General features: G+C 29.3%; 1 protein-coding gene across 1 annotated transcript in view; it reads right to left on the reverse strand.

The window, feature by feature from the left end:
- LOC108905878 overlaps window positions 1-18,515 on the reverse strand; it is a 39,987-nt gene that overhangs the window by 13,445 nt on the left and 8,027 nt on the right. Inside the window, exon 2 of the mRNA XM_018708939.1 lies at window positions 15,727-15,839. The gene's annotated coding sequence lies outside the window, so the exon portion shown is untranslated. The remainder of the gene's footprint in view (window positions 1-15,726; window positions 15,840-18,515) is intronic.

Raw genomic sequence — 18,515 nt, forward strand, 5'->3', positions numbered from 1 at the left:
TGCAATGTTAGGCAAATGTTAGTTAGTTAGGTAATTGCGCTATAAATTATTTTCAGTACAAAACAATATAAAAGATTTACATTTCTTAAGGATTTTAATATGAATAAGTTCATACGAATCATTTTAATACTCTGTAAAAATTAATAATCTATTATTTAGTGGGTAGATAGATTTTTGTTTGAATTCACTTTTGTAAAGAGACTCCATTACTATGCGTTTGACTAATCACTTATCGCTGCCTTTTGTTGAATAAAGGTTTATTCTGAATCTTCGGGCTTTATTTGAAAAACCGAACTATGTGCTTAGTGTAAAACGGGTAGTTTTATAACGAGAAACTATAAAATAAAGAAGTCTAAGTCTATTGATATTTGTAAAGTCGCGACAGTTACGGTCAATAAAACCGTATGCTCTATTAGCATCAGAGACTGTGATACATCAATATGGTCACCGAAAGACAGTTTTTCGTCAAATTGTTCGCGACAGCACAATATTATCAACACTATAATCAAACGTTACACAAGTTAATTTATTTGAAAAAGACGTAACATTACACTTGCTTGTACTCAACACTAATTTATTTAAGAAGCTAAATCGGTACCTAAGTTTATTGCCCTAATGAAGACGCTGGCGCAGTTTTCATATGCTTAATCGGTTATGCCCTTTGGAATTGTTCTAAAGAAAATTTCACTGTAAACCCTACGTCAAAAATTTATTTTAAAGAATAGAAAATTAGATGTGAATTTTAATTCGAGACATAAAAATTCAGATTTTTCTACCAATTATTAATAGTGTCATTATGCTTTTCAATAAAATAGCAAATGGAGTAAATAATAAAAATAGCAGTACCAACAATAGTAAAGATAACAATGGCGATAATGTTAGAAGTACGTACCGTATACTTTTATACCTAATCAAGCATTACTTGTAACGTTTATTTACTCTTTTTATGTTTTTTTTTATATATAACGCGTGTTTAAATATTTGTTAAAATGTAATTTCTGTTTTTTACAACTTGATATGACGTTTCTCATACATTTTTTATGTTTCAAAGAATAAAAGATATCTATCTATCTACTGTACTTTAAAAGTCAAATAAAAATAAATTTTTCATAATTAAAAGTAACTTAAATATGCTACTTATGAATGTTAATAAGGAAATTAATAATTTAGGTTAATGGTATTATTTAATTTATGGATTATTCTAAAAAATGCTATGATTCCAAAAGTCCATAAAATATATTAAACAATTGAAGCAAATATTCAAGTGAGGTAGATCCCCTAGAAACTTATATTTATTGTTTGAGATATTCCATTACAAATATTAAATAATCTTTCATAAATCCGCAAAAAAAAACAACGGAAAGTTTACAGCATTGTAAATGATATTATTTCAATAGTAATTCCAAGAAGTGCAATAGACTGAAGAAAATCTTTTTCCCTTTCAAATATTTACATAAATGTTTCACATTATTTCTTTGTTGTATTATACATATGTACATGTACCTGTGAAGTACATTACAACTGGAAATTGTATCGTTCTTAATTAATTTATTCAAATAAAGTTTTGCTTCAGTTTTATTTGTTTCGTCCTACATTGTTGCAAGGTGTATAAAGTTGCTGCCTTTACGCACGGAAAAAGTAAATAAGAAACCACGAGAGAACAACTTTATGACATGACACAAGTATTTGACTAAAAATTGCGTCTTTGTAAGTTTATTGCCCTAAGGGCTGTACCGACATCAACATTAGTTTTCCCAATCTTGCGCATATCTTTTATTAAAAAAGTTTTTCGATATCTCTTCAAGATGATAATTAAATCTAGGTATGCAAGAGATTTCCAACCTTACAGATAATATTCCTAACTAGAGATTGCAGACAACTGTTCTGTTGATTGTATGCCCTATCTGGTATTGAATTACACTCCCAGTAACCAGTAAACAGCTGGTAATTAATCCACAGTAATACCTAAAAATGATTGTAAATGTAACTAATACCAAAAGAGATTCAAAGAAGAATTAATTTTATATTTTTGTTGTCTCATCAGTTCTGATAAAGATGAACACGTAAAAACAACTGGTACAAAGAGATCTTTTTATTTCTGCATTATACTTGTAATTGTTTCAGCAAGCAGCTTTCCTTATATGGAAATAAGAAATATTAATATAACAGAGTGACATCTTAAACATTGCACTTTCAGGAAAAATAACATTTTGCACATTTTGCAATAACAGTGTCAAAAGCGCTGAATGTATATATGACTGGATGTGAATGTTCTTTTTAACAAACCCAATATTTACGCCTTCTATTAAATTTCTTATTAAAAAGCATATTTTATTATTAGCTCTCGTGTTTTTTACTCTATTTTAAAAGTACTAAGCTACTTCAAACAAATTCAAAACAATTTTTTCTAAAAGTTAAGTTAAATAATACAATAACATATAGTTCAACAATAACATATAGTTCATAAAATAGTTGTTTTACACAATATCATCGATTAGGCGTCTCTCTTTTTTGCACATTTGGATTTCTGTATCGAAGAAGATTGTTTAACTTCATTCGATAGGATATTTTAGAAAAAAATATGTTGAATTTGTTTCTATTAGCTTTACCCTTTAAAACCTTCAACGGAAAGTAAAAAATACAGAAGCTAATAATAAAAAATGTTTTCATAATTTGATTAAAATCCAGATCTTAAAGCAAGATATTTTTTAAGAACTACTCTCTATAATTGCTTAACATAAGTTAAAGATTTTGCTTGATTTTTCATAAAAAAAAACATCAGACACATAAGTATCTACATCCTCTACGGGTTGGCCCAGGTAATGTACCCGACCAATCTCCCCAGTCCTAGATATGTGGAAAGGAAGCTCTGGTATTCATTTGACGTCCAAGGTGGGGAACTCCACCTGTTAACGTGCGAAGACCAAAGTATATATTTAAAATATATGCATGTAGCAAGGTCGCCTTCCATTGTCGTTAACAGGTTGTTAACAAACAGTTTTTATGTATGGGAAAATTTTATGCAAAGCGTTATTAAAGTTCGTTAATTGAGTGTTTAGAAAATTTATTATGGTTTTGTTCCTCAAACAAATAATAATATTAAAATTACCTTTCAGAACCCTAATTTTGCAAATTGATTGATAATAGAATCAAGTAAGGTCAGCAGATTCCTATAACACTACTATTTCAGAAGAATCAGGGTTTTTATTAGAGTAAAGAAGAGTAATGTGTAATAATGCCTTTGAACAACTTTACCAAAATCATCAGTATATTTAAATACATAATAATATAGACCAGGGGTCGGCAAGTAATTTTAGATGGAGTCCGGATACTTTTAAAAATTTTTAACGAGGTCCAGAAAAAAAAATCATATTTCTTACAAATTTTCATTTGAACTCAAAATTAAGAACTCAAAACACTCACACAATTGTAAAATACTAGAAAAAATGATAAGGTTGGCACTCAAACGTAAAAAAAAAAACATTTTTTAAATAATTTATTTGAGTAATTTATACTTTCAATAAATTTTTGGCGGTCCAGTATTTTACCTTCCGCGGTCCGGACCTGGACTGCGGTCCGCCAGTTGCCGACCCTTGATATAGACCCTTCATCAAATAAGTATATTTATCAGATCTATACAGGGTGTCTCAACATTAGTGTCCAATAATTTACCACTTGATTCTGTTGCCAAAAATAAGAATATTTTTCATAAAAACATGGGTCAAGAAATGCTTCCTAAGGGAGCTATGCTCCCCTAAATGCGGCCTTAAAATTTTTTTTTTAATATTTCCGAGACGGGTTGAAGGAAAATTATGAAGTTTGACATCATGAATGCTCATTGAAAGTCGAAATAGATCATCATAAAATATTTCAAAAATTTTTGTCAGGGGCGTCTCAATTGGGGGGTGGTCGGCTAAAATTTACCCCTATTTTTTTATTTGCCGCAATTTTCAAAATCAGACGCCAACATATGACAAACTTTCATTTCCTCTACAAAAAAGGTACTAACACATTTGAATCGGTTTAAATATGTTAACACTTTCCAAAGTGTGCAGTAAGAATTACAAAAATACCTATGTAGGCAGGTCATGAAAACAAAAATTTATTTACTTCGATTTATTTGACCCTTTGTCTAACTGAAATTGAAGCATAAATGAAAGTAAAAAATTTGGGGCTAATTTTACCCCACACTAATTGTGAGACACCCTATAATTAGTTGTAATAATGAAATACTAACTAAAATAATAAAATAATATATTTTGCTTTGCTTCATCAACATTAAAAGTAACATAACCTACAAAATTTTCATGATGAATTGAATAATATAACTAATTTTTAGTTAAAATTTGTTTAATTTTTTATTTTTGCCAGAAAATATTTGTAACTTGAGCCCTCTGTCAATGTCGCAGCTTCTTTCATTTTCAATCTAGGGATAATCAAAACATTTAGATTAATCTTTAAATACCTGTTTTACACTTTTTCAAAAATTTATTTACGTATCTGCTGATTTCTATAATACTGACAAAATAAAAAATTATGATACAATATTTCGCTAATAACTCTCCATATTTTAAATGTTAATGTTATATAGGTATAGGTAAGTATCGAACGTTAACAAATGAAAAAAATGATAAAATATATTATACCGGCTGATTCAAAATTCAGTACAAAGAATTTAGTAGCGTATTTTTGAAGTCAAAATAAGACTTTTTTCTATAAACGTGAGTCCAAAATAAATTTTAAAATTTTTGACCGTAAATAATTATAAAATTTGAAAATATGGTTCAACTCCTTATCAGCCCGTATATCTCGGAAACGCTTTGTTTGAGAGATTTCGACCAAGTATTGGTATCTATTTTGCTTAAAATTGATGCACTAATACGAAACGTCAATGAATAGGGTAGCAAAAAACTTAGGGCCAATTTTATTTAAGCGTACCCTTGAGGTGGCGACCTCTACAAGCAGTGTCAAAACGAATGACATATTTAAATTTACCATCCTTAAAAACCCCCCGTACCCCAAGTTTTATACGTACATTCTGTAGCCTGAGGGGTTATTTCTTAGTTATCTACCTATAATTAATTATCTATTTAATGCTCGAAAGAGTTACTATTCAATTCTCGAAAGGGAGTTTATTTAGTTATCGTTATACTTTAATTAACACGTGGGAACTTAGAAATGTTGTATGTTCAGAAAATTATTTCCAAGCACTTACCCTTACCTCATTGCTTACGTGGGATGCAATCCAGTGGCTGGCTATACAGGGTAGCACTGAAGTTGGAGAAACAAAAGGAAACACAAAACTTCCAGGAAGGGTTTTATTAACAATAAACAAAAGAAACAAACAAAATAAAAACACAACGGCTCGACGACATTATTAATTAATTGATTCAATCGCGACAGCGTACCGAGATTCAGGGAATGCGCGTTCTATACAAAATTTAGAAAAACTATCAAAATTAATTAATTAGCCCGAGACTTTAAAGTTAATAATTAGTCTGCTCAATGTGAAACTTAGGAACGAACTGACTTTTTCGAGATCCTTCCTGAATTCGACAATTCGCTTTAACCACACCCATTTCTTGGGTCCAGAAGTTTCGGTTCTCATCTTATTGGCGAGAACCCTGAATGTCGGGATGCTTGTATATAACTATATTAGGTTAATAATTACCTAATTGACTTGACTTTACATTTATAACAATAATTATATCACTTACTAGTAACCCTAACCTTCCCCTATGACTCCGCGTAGCAATTACGGGACGGATTAGTCGATCTCATTTAATCTACTCTTATAGCTAGGAAAAATCCGTCAAAAAAACCCAGCTGCTTAGGTATACTCTCTTTTCGAATTACTATCAATTTTACAATATAATTTAATTCTAATTTGGAATCTCCACGCTCTTCTTGTGATTTCGCCCGTTATTAAAAAGATGGGGTTCTACGCGGCGTCTTCCAGACGCACCAGATGACTACCATATGGCCCTGACTCGTTACTGAACTTGTTACAAATATTGGCAAATTTCTCTGAAGGACGATCTTGGCGACCTACTTGAAACCCATCAACCCTCCGATAATTTGTGTTGACAAGAGTATTTTACTTTTTGCCCATCCGTTCTGGGAACTAATAAATAAATGACTGCGCGTCCCGGCTTTTGTTACAATTCAAATCCATTTGGAAATTATTCCTAAAAAATCGAAAAAAATAAAAAACTTTAACACCCTGTATGTCGAAAACTAAGCATCTGTGGACACACGTTTATAGGGAAAAAAAATTATTTTGACCTAAATATACCCTAAATTATTTGTACTGAATTTTGAATCACCCTGTATCAACAACAACAACAGTGGTATTATTTAAACCTGTCGCTTCCAAAAATAATAATTAAATACAAAAACACAGGTATTTTTAATGAAACAAAGTTCTAAATACGTATAAAGTTATGAATTTTATGATGTTTTTGCAAAAGTGTTACAAAGAAAATACATATAGAAAATATAAGATTTGGGAATTATGATAGAAAAATAAAACAGGAATCAGTATTAGAATAAACAGTAATAATACATGCAGTTGCAAGCGATTGTCAAAATAAACATTATATTTTCACTGTTTGTTTAAAGACCGAATGAATTATTTCACTAAACTGTCATATAAATTCTTAAACAGCTCCTGTTTGGTTATCTATTATTCGATCGAGTTAAAAATATTTGTATTAATCTGACGATAGTAAAAACGAAGCACTATTTGAAAAATACCCTTGACGTAAGTTGATAGAAAAAAATAAAATATAGAAACAATATTTTCAGCACCTTTCATTTACTTCAGTCCAGTTCACAACAACAAAAAATAATAACACAAAACTACTGATTTTAATTACTGATAATAAATGTAATTTATTATCAGTTCATTATCATCATCATCATTATCAGTTTATTATCATTTTTGAACAGAAAACAATTTTTCAATGGAAAATCTACCACCTATATAATGTAAATAGGAAAGTAAAATATTTATATTGGAAAGTAGCACCTTCTAGAGTTAAGAACAAAAATCCGCAAAATGAATACTTAAAATTTTCCAAATACAAGAAAACTATTTTTTAACGAGTAGTTACATTAGAACATCCATTCAATTCTACAATATTCCTAATAAAACCATTTTCCGTTATCTGGCATAACATTTACCATAGGTATTTTATAACGAATGTAAAAATTAGAATAGACATACATTCATTTCCTTACATTAACTGATTAGAATCAGTTTAATTTTGATTTGTCTGAAATTGATTAGGTAGGTACCTCTTCCTTGACTAGTTGTTTCAAAGTAAATCTCAAGGACCTATATAGTGCTTTCTTAATATTTCTCAGATAAATAAAATGTATGCCAAGAAGCTATTCATAGAAAAATGCCATTCATGTATTATGTAATTTTATGCAACATCAAATATCCCAGACATTGATCTCAATCCGCTGAGATGAGAAAGTGAAACTAGTTGTAACAGGATCTTGAACGACCGAAATATTTCGTAACATACGGCTAGGGAATCCCACCTATACATTATGTTTTCGTCTCTTCTTCCTGTTTCCGCTGTATAATCTGCATCAAAACATTACGATTGATAATACAGTGGGTGATGAGTAACTATTTCTAGATTGTCTTGGAATTATTTTACATATCACATTCAATTTTTATCTCATGGAAGTCAAGGCTAGACTTGATAAAGGAAGTGCATTCATTAAATGGTGTTAAATAAATATGCGTTATAGCAAAATATTAACGTAATATTAATTTCTGCTATTAAATAACAAACAATGCCTATGATTAGAAGTATTATAACATAATACTGTCACTAAATATATATTTTCAGCTATACCATTATAAAACTAAACATATGTTAAACATATTTAATATTTGCAATTATGTACTTTCAAACTCATTTTCGAGTGGAGGAAATATATCTTGTATAAAGGAATTTTTTTTAGTTTGCATATAAATTAATATAATAATTACTTGTTGGAATAACAAATACAAATATAATCTAACCTAGTATATTACGATATTAATCGAATTTTAGTCACTGAAATAGCAGTTTTGGTACATTTTGAAATAAATATAATTTTAAAGAAATAAACCAGCGCCTGCGCCAAAATCATCAATCAGGAATCGATTTATTTTTACTTAAAAATGGTTTAGTTAGATTTAGATAGCACATACTACTACTGCGCTCCTTCAAATAACTAACGGGATTTCTACTGCGTATGACAACAATCAGATATAAAAATTCGAGAATTTTGAATCCGCTTTATCATTTTTGAAAACTATTTACACGGTATGTGGCAGAGAACCTCAATGAGCAGTGAAGTTACATTTTATAAAACTTGCATTCAAGGTGTACTTCAAGGGAGCATACTTGTGCTAGTTTATTTTCCATATATACTAATGCTTCCTTCTCTAATTGAGCTTCTGTGAAATGCATTGATTTGCTGATGATACGATACACATTTGTATTAATGTATTACATATTTGGGAAAAAAGTCTGACGATATCATTAGTTATGAAAATCCTGACATAAAGTCAAATAATAAATCATTAACATTTGTGACATAAGTTAAAAGTTTTGGACTGAGTTTTGATAAGTTTTGAAAATCAAATTACAAAAAAAACAATATTATATTCTAAAAACGCTATATTTAAATAAAGTTGTGTCAGAAAGCCCAAAAAGCTTTGACAAACATTTGAAAATCAAATCGCCTAAAAAATTATTTTATGTTAAAAAAACTGATACCTTCATTGCATTGTTGTTTATTTGCTAATATCAAAACTTCATTTTCATGCAGGGTTTTTGTTTTGGTATAGAAAAATAATTTTTTAAATGTAAATATTTGTGAGATTCTTTATAAAACCAATAATTTGTGGAATTATTGAGGTAATGGCTTACCTGATGTTTACGTTTTATGATTTTTAGTATTTAAACAATAAAGGAAAAGGTAAATTAATGTTTTTTAGACATATTTTCAGGACAGTTATACACATACCTGTTAAGTAATATGCAAAACAGAAACTACCAGGCAAATGTACCCTATAGTTCATTTTTAATTTTAATTATGAATGCATTTTATTACTTAACAACTAACAATAATCTCTTTCTAACATATTCCACTTAGGCCAGAGATAAAATTTTAAAATAATAAAAATATGTTGGGTATTCCATATGAGAAAATTGAGATGGTATCTCCGGGATACAAATGAACTGTTTTTTTCCGGCATAATGAAAATTAACTTATACAAACATTTTCGCATAGTGGTTACAAGTTTGGAAATAATTAGTTGTTTAAGAAATACGTACAGGGTGTACGCAAATTTCACCGGCAACGTTTGACTGCATATTCACGACGATAAATAAATACGATCTACGTAAAGAAAGTTAAATAAAAACTTTTCGGTTTTTGAGTTACAGGCCTTCAAAGTTGTCAAAAATAAAACTAATTTAATTAATAACTTTATAACCCTTTTACCGATCGCAGTAAAATTTGGCACATTTATTTGGACTATTATGACAAATTATTTTTTAAAGTTTAAATGGATATACTGGGTGACAGTTTTCTCCGGTTACCTCTCCCTTTTAGCGGTCAAACCTTTTGCAGTGGTCGTATTTTATTTAAACGGGCAACAACATTGAAAAGGTGTTTTTGTTAAAAAAAAAATGTTGAGAAAATTGATGAGAAAATTGATTACAGAAATTACAGAAATTCCTGATGTTTCGGTTTGCGTAGCAATGTCACGGATTTAAAATTTTAAATTCAGTAGTAGTAGATGAAAATAAGATGTTGACTGCTGTGGCTATCAGGTGAATTAATTATTGTCGTGTTTCTTTAGGATTCTCATCACTTAACACATGCAAATTATGAATATTTACGACTTCATTCCTTGTAAAACAAGATTCGTCGGTATGAAACAATTTCTTAAACAAATTATTATCTTCTGCGAAGCATTTCACCAACCAACAGCAAAATTGTAAACGTGCGTTGGGATCTAAATTTTCAAGTTCTTGAGCAGGAGTTAAATGAAATCGCCGAAGAAGTTCCTTTTTTAAAGTTTTGTGAACATTAGTTTGACATACATTTAATTGTCCTGATACACTGCGGATACTTCATAATTTGTATGTATGAAGTGATAAGAATCCTAAAAAAACACGACAATAATGACATTACCTGATAGCCAGAGCAATTAACATTTTGTTTGCATCGCCTACTAAACTTAAAGTTTTAAATCCGTGACTGCTATGCAAACCGAAACATACAGACCTCAAATAATGCCATTTTTCTCAAGAATGGCTTACTGTAGGCGATTTTCTCGAGAGACAATTTTTTTATTAAATAAAGCGACCTTTTCAATGTTGTTTTAAAAAAATACGATCACTGTAAAAGTTTTGACCGCTAAAAGGGAGAGGTAACCGGCGAAAACTATCACGCAGTATATCGATTTGACTAAAACTTTAAGAAATAATACGCCATAATAGTTCAAATAAACGTACCAAATTTTAACGCAATCGGTAAAGGAGTTATGAAGTTATCAATTAAATTATTTTTGACAACTTTGAAGGCCTGTAACTCGTAAACCAAAAAGTTTTTATTTAAATTTTTACTTCGTAGATCGTATTTATTTATCGTCGGTTGTCAGTGAAATTTGCGGACACCCTGTATATAAAAATACACCTTTATCATCTTCTACTTTTTATTAAGCGTTTTCCATAACTACTTATAAGATTTTTTTTAATTGCCTTTCAGTTTAACGACACATTTTAGGAGCATCCCATTACAGAAATCCGCGTCATCATAAACCGTAATTACATCACAATGAAGCAAACTGTATCCATTACAATTAAAATAATTACGTTTTCAATGTACAGACCGACACAAAAAAGGTTGCGTTGTACTTACTTGTATGTACGTATATTCACATAAAAATGATATAGTCCGTCACTGTATTTGCGTGCGTTTGGCCGCGAAAATATTTTTGTTTGTCGATTGTGTGATCGAAATAATAAACTCCCAGAACAAATACGATGTTTACTTATCACATTCGCATAAAAAATCATGTAATTAAGACGTTATCAGCGTTTATAACGTTAATAATTGTTTACTTTATGCAGAATCGAGTTTGTTTTGATAGTGAGATTCAAAGTTATTTGGTATCAGTTTGTAAACAGTACACGGGAATTTACTTGTTTGGGACTTTTACTCTTACGTTAATAATCTTCAAATTCCCGTAAAAAATAAATTAATATACATAATTTAAATTAGATAAAATAATGACTTGCTATTCTAAACAAATTAAATTTTAATTATACAAATAAGGGTACTTTTCGATTTTTTTTTCTTTTGGAAATTTTTCACATACTTTCCATCAAATTTAAGTATATCGAAAATCTTTGGCTATGATAAATCTTTGCCATATGTGTAGATATACTTATTTTATTTTGCTATGCTAGGCTTAAAATGTAATGTAATATAACAATATATAACAATACAATTGTACACATATACCAAAGGACCCCGCACAAATCTTATGGAAATTGGGTCCCGGTCAAATTCGCTGAATTTTTGAAATGTAATAGAGTTCATCATACTGGTCAATTGTCTCAATGGCCACAAAGCTCAAAAATGGATAGTTTGGCCGGTACAGAGCTTTAAAGCTCCGAATATCCTCCACGGATTTATGTATATGCGCAGTGTGTATAGACTTTTGAAATAGCCTATTTCATTTTTTTTATTATCTAGGTTTATATTTTTGAGGTTGCTGAATTCAGATCTGTTGTTAGATTTTCAAAATTGACAGTTGGCAGCTGTCAAATAGCTGTCAATGTGCTATAATAAAGCCAAAAACTTGTTTTTTTATGTTTTATCTTTCTTTTTTTTTAGTTCGATAAGTTCAAAGACGATATCAAATCAATAACAATGACTATCGGCAGCTGTCATTTAGCTGTCAACAATTCTTCAAAGTCCGGTAATAAAGTCAAAAAATTATTTTTTGTTTATAACTTCAAGTTTTTTAGATAAGTGAATATAAATATGATATAAAATTATGTAGTCATCAGCTTACAGCTGTCAACAAGCTGTCAACTAACTGTCAAAATGCAATAATAAAGTCAAAAAGTTACTTTTTTTAAAAAGCTTTAAGTTGCTTAGATCACTGAGTTCAAAAGTGATGTCATAAACTTATATCATGTTTGATTTCTTATCCACAAAGTTAAGCACAAAAAATAAGTTACTTGCTCTATTATTGCATTTTGACAGTTAGTTGACAGCTTGTTGACAGCTGTAAGCTGATGACTACATAATTTTATATCATATTTATATTCACTTATCTAAAAAACTTGAAGTTATAAACAAAAAATAATTTTTTGACTTTATTACCGGACTTTGAAGAATTGTTGACAGCTAAATGACAGCTGCCGATAGTCATTGTTATTGATTTGATATCGTCTTTGAACTTATCGAACTAAAAAAAAAAAAAAATAAATCATAAAAAAACAAGTTTCTGGCTTTATTATAGCAAATTGACAGCTAGTTGACAGCTGCCAACTGTCAATTTTGAAAATCTAACAACAGATCTGAATTCAGCAACCTCAAAAATATAAACCTAGATAATAAAAAAAATGAAATAGGCTATTTCAAAAGTCTATACACACTGCGCATATACATAAATCCGTGGAGGATATTCGGAGCTTTAAAGCTCTGTACCGGCCAAACTATCCATTTTTGAGCTTTGTGGCCATTGAGACAATTGACCAGTATGATGAACTCTATCACATATCAAAAATTCAGCGAATTTGACCGGGACCCAATTTCCATAAGATTTGTGCGGGGTCCTTTAATTTAAGTCTGGCAAAATGTTTTAGAGTTATTTGGAAATAATAAACATTTTTTTTCTTTTTTTACAAAAAGAGTGCGTAGAACTTGTCGCCCCCGGCCTCACCATAGGCTAATCCTGCCCTAATTATACAGGGTGATTCACAACTTATCCAAAAAAAAATTGGAAATAGATGCGGCATGAGAAATGGAATCAATATTGTAAAAAAAAATTTGTAAAATCCTTATAGTTCTGAGAAAAAAATTATTGAAGTTATAGCACATTAAACCACTACATAGCTGGACAACTGTAGTCTCTAGCGTCATTCGCATTACGCATGGAGAGCCATGTGACTCCTAATACTGAAATCCGTCGTTGCGGTAGTTTTTACCTGTTATCTGTGTTATTTACATCAGTTTTTTAGTAGTTAGTGTCAAAACTGGCTTGCGTGTATAGCAACTCAGAGTTGATGGATACCGTTTTAATTTATGGTGAAGCAAGACAACATTTGTATTATGGTGAAGTATTTGTGTTATGGTGAAGCAAGATATCATTTGAGTTAGTTCGTAGAAAGTGAGTAAGACGGACCCAAATGTGTTTACACGTGTGTGGATAAAATTTTGAACAATTGCTGTTGCAGCATCGGGTATGTCAAATGATTTTATTATTTAAAAACACAAATTAATTTCATTAATAATTAGTAAAGGCAAAAGCATTTGAATTTGCCGATATAAAATAGGTGCGATAAAATTCTATTTACATATTTCTTTCCTTGCGAAAGTTTATGTCCGTTTTTATCACGCCGCCATACCGGTCGCATTGTGCGAGGTCAGGTTTTACAGTGGACCAGTTTCCAGTGCCGTGCAGAAGTGTATTTTTAAATCAGTTTTTTCTTTACAAAATTGTATTTGTAAGGGTCCCCTGTACATCCAGAATTTTTTTTTTTGGATAAGTTCTGAATCACCCTGTATACTTAGGTATTTATACTCCACCCAATCTTTACACAAATACAAAAATCGAATTATTGAAAAATATGGATTTCTGTAATATCTCAACATCAACTACAAATTGATTGACTGAAGTGTATAAAAAAAATCGTAAGAAAATATATTTAATTTTAACTTCAAAGATCTAATCATTTCACATATACATATAGTCTATAAAGGCTGTTATATTTTTAATCTATTATACTTCGGAAGCAGATAGAATTATTAGAAAATTAGACAAAAATAGTTTTACTATTCCTAGAGGTACCTATTTGAACTGAATTTGATGTAAATTATATTGGATCAAGATTCCATAAAATACATTATTTAAGAATGTTAAAATTTAGAAGTCAGTGGATGTTTTGTAAATTGTATTCCAAAAAAATTATGTATCCCTCGTTTTATATGAAAAACAAATCATTTTCGAGTTATTAATGTTCTAATCCAAAATAAATAAAAATGATCATTTTAAAACTGTTCGTTCCATAAAAAAACATTTGTTGCAATGTTCTGTTGCAAAAATACTGCTAAATATAATTAATAGTTAAAATAAAAAAACATTGGCGTAGAAATTAAAATTTAAATTTAAAGGCCACTAAGTTTTCCAGATTTTTTATTGTTTCAATTTTTTTAAAATTATATTTGTATTAAAAAATTCTTTTTGAAACAAACAGTTTTTGAATAATTTTTTTCTATTGTTTATTTTAGACTAAAAATAATAATAACTCGGAAATGATCTGTTTTCAGTATAAAATTGAAGAGATTTTTTTTCTTTGACATACCAATACTAATCAAATGAATTTCTAAAGTATAATACTCAGTAACATTGAAATTCTGAGATTCTTAAAGTAGATGTTTCCTAGTACCTCCGCCACTGGTTACGTAAAATTGCAGTATTTTATGGAGACTCAATATAACATACGTTAAATTTAATTCACACCTCTATTATTTTAGAGAATATTTATAGTAATGAAATTTTTTGGGGATCTTTAACACACTGTATTTCGAAAACGGTTGAGATTTGGAAATAAGTTTACAAAACAAAGTACATTATATTTCACTTTTCTATCCGCTACCACAATTCCATTAATGACTAAAACTAGGACACCCTGTAAACATATAATTTTTATGAATACTGCGATATAAATTGTAATCACGATTTGAAAAAAATTTAGAAATTATTTTTATCTATTTGACACGCAAAGTCATTCACCGTTATTGCAGGAGCTAAATGATTTAATATTAGCTAACTGAATTTTATAAAAGGTTTAAATTGTGATGGGAATTTTACGGTTAATTATCTCAAATATCAACAAAACTTCCAGTGTCGTTAGTTCTCTACAAAAACAATTCCAGCAATATCGTATGATTATATGAATGAAAAATAAAGTGAGGAATGTTTATTTGAATTTATGGTGTGTAAATTAATATGATAACGACAATAAGGTGGAGATATTTTGTTGGAATAGGAGATAAACTTGAACTTCACGTAAAATATTATACTAATTTCTGTTTTGCTATTGATTTTAAAAACAACAAAAGATACCAAGAATAGGAGGTACTGTTTATTGAAAATTAAATTAGTATTAAATTCTGTTGTAGTACAGGAATACAAACATCAAAATACACAAAATGGCAAAATAAAAACACTACTTCGACTAATAGAGTTTTTCGAATTTCTTTGGTCATATTTCGATTAAAGCAAAAATAAGATTTCAAGATATATTCTTGTGGTGATAATAAGAACCTGCGACAATAAAATCTATTTAAAAATTTCGTAGTATTATACTGGGCTAATACACCATTAAATTTGGCCACCTCATTACAGTTGTATGGCTGCCAAATTTTAGAATAGATCGACGATTATAATTTTTACTCGTAACTTACCACACAGCATGCTCGTAAGAAAAGTTATTCATACATTTCACTGCTCCTTCATTGTAGGCACTAGTGGGAAAATTAGTTGATTCTGTTTCAAGAGTCAAGATACTTAAGAATATCTAAAAGCAAAAAAATATACATAAAAAAATAACTTCAGATATTATTATGGGATACAAATAACTTAAGCCTATGTAAAGAGCCATTTAAAAAAAATCATGTAACTGTTTATTACATAAGTACTTAAGAGTAATTTTCATATTATAATTTTATTATCTGTAGATAAAGCGTTAACACCAAATTTGGTATTTTACATTATACCACTAACAACATTACAAATCCGATTAAATGATAACAAAACGACTTCCTCTAACTTCCATAACTTTTCAGTAATAGACCGGGAGATATTAGACTGAAGTTCGACGACGTCTTTCTCGTTTATGCCTCTCAGAGTACTGACAGGTAACCGAGAGATAAGTACAATAAACTAAATTTAAAAGATGGACTGCGGGACACCTTTGTGAAAATTCAATTTTCCTTTTCAAAAAAATAATGTGTACAGCGACGTATTTCACACTTATGCCATGTTCGTAAGTTGAAGAGAAGTATCGATTTTTTTGGCATAAGTGTCGCAAGGGACCTAAAAATGGAAAACTTTGTAAGAAAATGTGGAAAAACATCTTTATTTGTCTACCAATTTCTCATTAATGCCAATTAGAAATATGACATTATTATATTCGAAAAGCTCATAAAAAACATTGGCATAAGTCCTACTAAGGACTAAAGAAAATAGAGCTTTGGAAAAGCTGCGGAAAATTTTTATTTTCATTCTATAACTTTCTCATTTATGCCGTTGAAAATTTATGATACTTACTATAAATAATGTACTGTGTCAAGTAGGCATCACTCCTCTATGGGTTCAATATGAAGGCATAAGTCTCAAAGTTGTAGGAAAATTCATGAAAATTTTTACGTCTTTCTCGCTTATGCCATTTTGCATGCACGTAGGAAACTACATTATAAAGTCATATAAATGTAGGCATAAGTCCACATTGGATTTTCATGTTGTAAATTAATTTGAATTTTAATATGAGTCAGGTCGACAAAGTAGAAAAATTATAGAAAATTGCCACAATTTTCTCGTTTATGCCGTTTTGTACACGAGTAGAAAATATTATTAAAAGCCACTTTCAAGAGTGGCATGAATGCCACAAGGTACCGTCGTATGTAAAATTTTTTAAAAAGTTGTCAAAAATTACAAATTGCGGTTATTTCCTCGCCTGCGCAATTTTCGATATACTTAAATTAATTTAAAAAATGTATGATAAATAATGCAAGTGTCGGAGAAGATATCTATATAAAAAATGAATATTTCTAACTATAAAAGGGAATAAAAAATTTAAAATAAAAAAAATTTCATGAAAAAGAGAAAGCTTTATATTGGGTTTAGTTTGATTTTTCGACATGTTATTTTTTATTACGATAATTCTTAATAACTTATAATAAAGCTGGTAGTAAGGCCTTTATTTTGATCCGTTTTCATCAAGAGCTGCAGATAAAACTGTTTGAAATTTGAAAATGTAAAAAATCATAAAACCGAAAAAACTTTTTATTTTTGATATGCTTTAATTTTAAGTTAATAAAAATTTGTATTATTTTAAGTGTTATTGTTTGTGTTAGTTATAATTAAAAATTAGTAATTCAAAGTCTTTGAGGAAGCATTCTGACAATTGAGTTGGCAGCGGTTTTTCAATTCAATTACTATTACTTAAATAAATCTTTTAATATAAAAATAAAATGTATAAAAGTACAAATTAAGTAATTAAGGTACAAAGTACCAGAAACAAAAAACAAAATTCAATATACATGATATTAAATCAGTTATAAATCAGTTTCTTCCCTATGTATTCTAGCTTAATTATTTCTTCTTCTTCTTCTTCTTCTTCTACCTTAGTCGGCTCAATTCAAGTAGATCATCCTTGCACTGAAGCGGTTAATTCAAATTATATAATATTTTTAATTTTTAAAATTTAAATATATTGTTCATAAATACGTATGGTCTATTGTGATAAAATACTCTACTCATTTACGAACAAACGAGAAATTTGTGGCAATATTATATAATTTTTCTTTTTCTGATCATGACTCAAAGAATAATTAAAAATCATTTCTAATATGTGGGGACTTAAGCCGAAATAGTTTATTATTAACTTTCATTAAATACATGAATTACTTATATTTATAAAAATTAAAAATACGCTAAATGCAAGTAAGTATAAGTATTTCGAAAATTGCGTAGGCGATGAAATAAACTTTTTAAAAATTTTTACATACGACGGTACCTTGTGGCATTCATGCCACTCTTGAAAATGGCTTTTAGTAATATTTTCTACTCGTGTACGAAACGGCATAAACGAGAAAATTGTGGCAATTTTCTATTATTTTTCTACTTTGTCGACCTGACTCGTATTAAAATTCAAATTAATTTACAACATGAAAATCCAATGTGGACTTATGCCTACATTTATATGACTTTATAATGTAGTTTCCTACGTGCATGCAAAATGGCATAAGCGAGAAAGACGTAAAAATTTTCATGAATTTTCCTACAACTTTTCAAAAAATTTTTAGCATATAGTCCTCACCAGGGACTTATGCCCTTTAAAAAAAATGAATACTTTCATTTTTTTCTTTGCAATAAGCTTTAATTTATTCACGAGAAAAACGTTGACCAAAACGAAAAATTTTCCGCAGCTTTTCCAAAGCCCTATTTTCTTTAGTCCTTAGTAGGACTTATG

The sequence above is a fragment of the Anoplophora glabripennis genome, unplaced genomic scaffold (assembly GCF_000390285.2).
Source record: "Anoplophora glabripennis isolate ALB-LARVAE unplaced genomic scaffold, Agla_2.0 scaffold228, whole genome shotgun sequence".
NCBI lineage: Eukaryota > Metazoa > Arthropoda > Insecta > Coleoptera > Cerambycidae > Anoplophora > Anoplophora glabripennis.